Genomic DNA, 6,756 nt, shown 5'->3' with positions numbered 1-6,756 from the left:
GATGGGGATGGACTCTATCACGGAGTGTAGTGATAGGATGAGGGGCAATGGTTTTAAACTGAAAGAGGGGAGATTTAGATTAGATACTTGAAAGAAGTTCTTTACTGTGTGAGGGTGGTGAGAAACTTCCAGGTTGCTCATGGAAGCTGCGGATGCCCCATTCCCAGAGTCTTTCAAGGCCAGGCTGGATGGCGCTTTGAGCAACCTGCTCTAGTGGGAAGTGCTCCCTTTCCAACAACCAGGCGACTAGAACCCGCTGATCTTTTAATGTCGCTTCCAACTAGCCCATCTTTGATTCTATGACCCCAGTTTCAACCCCCAGCACAGGCCAGGCCCAGCCCCGGCCGCGCCATGGCCCCGCGCAGCCGCGCTCTCCCGAACGCCAAGCGGGGCGGGGGCGCCCTCCAGAGGCGCCGGCCGTTCCCTGCCCTGCCCTGCCCTGCCCGCCGGCGGCGCCGGGCCCCGGGGACCCGCCGCCCACGAAAGAGGCGGGGGACACAGGGCTGCGGCGCGGCGAAGGAGGCGGTCAGAGCCGCGGAGCTATCGCCGGTGGGGCGGCGGGGCCGCACCGGGCTCCTGTTGCCACGGGGCGCCGCGGCGGGCTGTGGGCGGCCCGGTGAGGAGGGAGCCAGCAGCCCGGGAAGCGGGACTTCTCCCCGGCCGCCGTGTGCCGGCGCGGCGAGAAGGAAGGGAGAGAGGGAGGGAGGGTACAGCTCGTTTCCCGCCCCCTGCTCGGCCTCTTCTCCTCCCTCCCCACATTCCTCCTTCCCTCCCCGCCGGCCAGGCTGCCAGAGCGGCGCCCGCCCAGCGCCCGGGGCTGCCGCCCTGCCGGGAGGAGGGAAGGAAACGCTGCCTGCAGGGGAGGAAGCTGGATGAAGACTTGTGCCTCAGGGCCGGTCGGGCATGAAGGGGACCGCGGGGACTCTGCCCTGCCCTGCAGCCCAGCGGGGACATCAGGTAACGGCCCCGCACGCCTTTTCCCCTCAGCCCTGCGCGCCTCGCCCCGGCTCAGCCCGGGAGAGGGCAAGCGCCATCGGAAAAGTTGTCCTCCCGCCGCTTGCCGAGGGGTGGAGAGCAGAGGAGGGAGGCGAGGAGGCAAGTCCTCGGTGCAGGGGGTGCGCATCGGTTTATTACCGACCTCGGCGAGACCCGCTTCGCGCTCCGGAAACTCCGAGGAGTCGCTGAGGCGATGCTCGTCGCGCCGCGGCCGAGGGCCTCGGGGGTCCCCCTGCCTCGGCGCCCGCCGTTCGGTGCCGGTGCTGCCGCCGGCAGAAAGTTTCCAGCCAGGGGCAGAGGGAAGCGGGAGAGGGTGGCGTGGGGCGGGCTGTGCGTGGGGAGGGGGCGCAGCCCTTGCGGGGGGCAAAGGGGGCCGTGGGCGCCGCGGCGGCCCCTCCCGGGGTGGGAGCGGTGCGGGCAGCGCTTCCCCGAACTTCTTCCAGTCCTGCGACCTCGGTTGCCGTTTGTCACGGAGAGGTAGGATTAAGTGTCCCTAGAGGTATAACGTTAGCATCTTTAATAGTCTGCTGTGAAATTTGCTCACCTCCTTGCGCCAGCCTAGAGATGTTTAGGAAAAAAAGAGAAAACAAACAACAAAACCTTACCGGGAAAGAAATGCATATAGCAGTACACCTGGGACTTGGGTGTACTCGTGGTGGTGTGTAGCATGGCTCTGAATGCACGGCCGTTCTTTGGGAATCACACTTCGCTGGGGCTTTTTAACTGAACATTTGTGGATTGAGTATAAACGTTTAGTGAAATATGTGGATTACTGTTAACGCTATTGGAGGTTAAATCCCACACAATATGGTTTCACAATAATTTTCTTCCCCTCTTTGCTCATAAAGGAAAGTAAGCCACATTCTTTTTTTTATTATTATTATTCTAAAATCATTGAAGGAATAAAAAGTGAACAGAGTGCCTCACAGAGGTTCTACCTACCTTTGCTACAAAGTGAAAAAACAGGACTGACCCGCCTTAAAGACGAACCAACAAAAAACCACTATACCTTCAAAATCCCCCTTCCTTACCGTCCCGAACAAAGAAGTGTACATTGCAAACTGCCTTGAAAGATTCAAGTCATTTCAAATAAGGCGAGGTCTCCCTCGCAGAGAATGTCCTGCACTAACTGCCGTGATTAAAGCGGAGAGAATCTACCTTAAGAATGACCAGCTGCAGTTCTGTTTTACTTCCAAATTTTCAAGTACCAAGGTAATCCTACAATGTTTGTTGCAAAAGCCAAAGGAAAAACTTAAATGCAAAGAGCTTAATTTCATTAGATCTGAAAAGCATGTGTAGCTTTTTGGGGGTTTGCTTTTTCTTTTTTTTTACTTATATAGGAGACTAGATTGAGCAACATACATCTATTACTGCAGGTAAAGCCTGTGATTGTTCATTGGACATTGATAAGGCACTATACTTATGGTGATTTTCAGATTGGGACTTCTTAATAAACACAGTTATCTCCCTAAAAAGGTCTATCAGAGTTAATGGCCCAATGCAGCTTGGAGACTACTTTATGTATGCTCACTTTTTTATTAATGGACTTTTATACTGCATTAAGCTGAGAGAGAGCTGAGGAAAGAATAGGCACGTATAAGACTTGAAATGCTTCCCACTTTTGTGTGTTTTGTTCTTTGGTGGTGGGTTTTTTTTTTTTTTGTCCATTGTCAGCTTCAAATATAACATCTCTCTGGGCTTTCATGCAAGTGGCAGATTTTATTAAACATATGAAACAATTTTCTATTGTAAATTGTTCTGTAGATCTTACATTCTTAAAAAGATAGATATGACTAGGGAATTATCATTTTTCTTGACAGCATGACAGTTAAAACTTGGTTTGCATAGGAGCAAGCATGTGTAGTGCATTGAAAGAAGGTGTCATTCTAAACTGTCATTGACTAACTTTTCAACGCGTTTTTGTGAAAGTGAATATATCGCTTGTAAAATGACTGCTAGGATATAACTAAGAGGTAAGAAGAAGTTAATGTAGTGATGTAGGATCTAATTTAAGATTTTGAGTACAGATTTAATATTTGTATGCCTATGGATTTAGTTCTGTAAACAGGTATTTGAGTTAATTTTCTTCATATTGGCATCCCAGTGAAACTCACAAAAGTACTGTTGATGCAGCAATGCTTAAGCTACACAGAGGTGGAGTGTGGAATTTTTTTATAACATCCCAAAGCAAAATGCTTTGTTTGCTAATAAGCTTTCTGTTCTGATAACATGTCCAAGTTGTATGTAGCTATTGCTATCAAAAGCTGAGCCTGTGTTTAGGAATTAGGAGTTTAAATGTGTGTTGAACAAACATTCCTTTACAGCATGTGAACTCTTAAGCAATGGAAATGGCCAGGTGAAGCAAGGGAGGCATATAAAATGCCATTAAGGTATGGAAGTGCGGGAAGTTTGATAAAAGGGGAAAAAAGAGAAGGAATTGAGGGGTTTTAGGTCATGAACTTTTGCCATAATAACTGTTACCAGCTTTTGAAGATAATGCATACCTTGAGGATTTGGGGTAAAGGTATACCTGGACAAACAGTTGAGGTATTTGATTTTACCTGAAAACTGTGTTGCATATACAGCGTTTTTCTTGTAGTTCTGTTTGCAAACCTTGTACTGCTATACTTTAAAGCCTTCCCTTGAAGGCTTCTCTTGAACCACAACAGAAAATTTGTTGCTTCATTGTTAAACCTGTTTGGTGTGGTTGGGCTAGGTAAAATCATGGTGAACTAGTTAACTGAGTGTAGCGTTTCTGTAGGAGCAAGAGACTTATACAAAATGGAATACTGACTAAAGAAAATTCCATCTTAGTTACAGGTTCAACCCTCAGGCACTGAGGAGTGTACTATAAATCTGTAGAAAGTAAGGGCTAGCTTTTGGGAAAGGATTCCTTCTGGTCGCCAGAAACAAGTAGTATTCCTGTAGAATACGCAGTCAGCTTTCACTTTGCATGCCCATTCTGGCTGCTTTTCCCTGTCTTCTGTTAGATCTCCACTCAGTCTCCTCTCAACTGAAAGTCTCCTAATTCTTAATTTTTCCTGTTATGTCACCTTTTCTAGACCTCTGGTAGTTAATATCTTCTGCTGAATTCCTTCCAGTTCTTCTGAATTCCTTAGGTAGGGTACCCCCTATAAAAAAATAAAACTGTAGCCTAACCAACAAGTAAGTTGTAACAATCAGTTTACACTTCAAGGTAGTGTGTTGTCTATGTGAGAATATTCTGTTACTGATCACTTTTACCTCTTGGTAACTCTAACCATCAAAATACCATTTTGAAGGATAGCTATGAATTATTTGTCCTAACCCTGTATTTTCTCAGTTAATTATTCTTAGCTAAATTATTTACCTTCTTGAATTACATCTTGATTTTCTACTAGATTACGTCTTCAGTTTAGCAGGATTATTTTGAATTTCAGTCCTGTATACTAGGACTTTTAGCTCTAGCTTCTAGCTCTCCTTGGGCTAATGTCATGCTCAGATTTAAAAGGTATACTCTTGTCATTTGAGTTATTAATGAAGTAATTATCTCTCAGGACAGACTGAGGGAGCACCTCTTAAGAGAGGCTTCCAGTTTGTCAATGAGTTGGTAATAATGATTTTCTGAATATGGTATTGTAACCTATTTTAAAAATAAAATCAGTGCAATGGATTTCAGTCTGTAGGTACTATATGAGTGCGTAAATATAGGTATTATTGTCTGTTATCAACTATTATCAAGCCCAAAGCAGGAGTAGTATGTATTTCTGTTATAAGGGTTTTGTTGTCACAGCTTTCAAGGAAGGAAAATGCTTTTGAGGCTTCAGGTTTAGAAATTCTTTTTAATACCGTATTTTTCATTGAACAACCAAATACCTGTTTCTGAATGTCAGGTCAAAATACTCCTGGGCAGGGTACCTCACAATCTTCTGTATACTATTTGTAATTAAAATGCTTTCCAAAAACCTCTTGAAAACTACCAAGGTAATATAAGTGCTAGTTTTACTTTTTAGTTTCTGAAAATTATGCATAGTAAGGGACTTTAATCAGCAAATATTAGGGAATAATATAGTCAAATTACTGAGCTGTTTGATTAACTGCCATGTTTTAGATAATTTCCAAATGTCGTGCAACGTCAACATTTGTACACATTTATGAAAACATTAGAGGAAAACTACATACAGGATTAAAAGAACTGATTCGCTGTTAGGGGTGTATGTTCTGAAAATCTTAGCAATCTAAAATCTCTTAAGAAGCTGTCATTATGTTAAATTTGATGTTAAATTTACCTGCTTTCTGCTAATATGTGGAGGTTTAGATTTAACGGAGTGATACTGAACATTTAATTATCTTTTTTCCACTTCAGTGGTGAGGCTCACCATGATGTTCCAAATTAATATATTTGTCAATATTGCTGTTGGTTTAAGTCACATAACATGTACCAGCCTCTGAAATTGAAGAATTACTTTTGTAAGCTGCAATATAAGCACATCATACAAAAATACCCAAATAAATTACTAACTTGTGGTTGTGCATTAAGCATTCAGTACTTCTGAAGATGAACATTTTTTATAAACAATTCTGAAAACTTCATAATGTCATGTCTGTATAAACCTGGAGAGACAGCTTCTCTTTGTTTTCTAAGAGTTGATCTATGGAATTTGGATTTTGTACAGTGAACACCATTACTCTTTATTATAATGAAAAATTACTGGTAAAACATGTTTCTCTGTGTTGTAGAAAAGAAGATAGTATTTAGAATAGAACAGTTCTGAGGAAGAAGTTTCAAGATTCAAGAAACTGTGCAATGTGTATAGAAAAACCCCATGCATTAATTAAAAAAAAGACAAAATAGCATATTTTTCAGTTTATGCTAAACTCAGCAATTTATTTGATTTCAGAAACAAGGAAATTCTTTACATAAATATCTGGCAGTTTTTCCAAACTAAAGTTTCTTTGTTAATGAGGAGCTGTAAACTAATTTGCAATGTTATTTGTGAAAAATGTAATATGTGAAAAAATCATAGCATAATACTGTTTCCATGGCTTGTTCTCTTTAGATACAACGTTTCTTCAGGCTATGAAGTTTTGCATGAAGGTTTTTGCTAGGAGATCTGAAGACACCCGTATTTTTTATACGTACTTTTCACGGAGGTGCACATGCAAATAAATAAAAAGTACTCAGTCTTTTCCTGGTGTCAGTTTCAAAACCTGCACATATTTGAATCAAACACCAAGAAAAGAGAATTGAAATGGAAAGATCTGGCTGATTAAATAATTTTTTCTGGAATCTCACACTCCACTTAAAAAATGAACTCCCCAAAATCATTTGAGAGAGAAGGTTGTAACCAGTCTTGAAAAGAGTATGATAGCTGTGACTGTGGAAGTCCCGAGACAGCCAGCCACCTCCTCCTTGTTATTTGAGATGATGCTGTGTTCTGAAGCCTTCTATTCTTTAGGAAGAAGATTCAGTTCTTAGAAAACCGTTTCCTACATCCTGACACTGGCCGAAGCCATCTTTTTGTCTGAAGTGCAAGGTTATATTATTACTTCCTTTGGGACATTCATCGTTGGATGACCTGTGTTCTTCACAGATGTAGAAGGAAGTCAGGCCCAGTTACATACATGATTGGAGGTCGTCTTGGGATTTTTTCAGGCATGTGATGAGTTCACTAAGCTCATAGTGGATAGTGGGATCTCCTTCTTCACTTAGTTCTGGCTGGCTGGCTAATGCCAGGTCATCTCTGGAAGTTCTTTAATTGCTTTGGTCAGTGCAAGACA

At 43.1% G+C, this 6,756-nt stretch overlaps 1 protein-coding gene across 2 annotated transcripts in view; it reads left to right on the top strand.

The window, feature by feature from the left end:
* Positions 1 to 493: 493 nt before the first annotated feature.
* The window catches only part of SGCG (sarcoglycan gamma), a 143,418-nt gene continuing 137,155 nt past the window's right edge, over positions 494 to 6,756 (top strand). Inside the window, exon 1 of one of the 2 annotated variants that reach the window (XM_074160326.1) lies at positions 494 to 957. The gene's annotated coding sequence lies outside the window, so the exon portion shown is untranslated. The remainder of the gene's footprint in view (positions 958 to 6,756) is intronic. The other variant, XM_074160318.1, reaches the window with a different exon arrangement.

This window comes from Numenius arquata, chromosome 1 (genome assembly GCF_964106895.1).
Source record: "Numenius arquata chromosome 1, bNumArq3.hap1.1, whole genome shotgun sequence".
In the NCBI taxonomy this organism is placed as follows: Eukaryota; Metazoa; Chordata; class Aves; order Charadriiformes; family Scolopacidae; genus Numenius; species Numenius arquata.
Note: the sequence above shows the minus strand (reverse complement) of the source record. Positions and strands in the feature narration are given on the sequence as shown.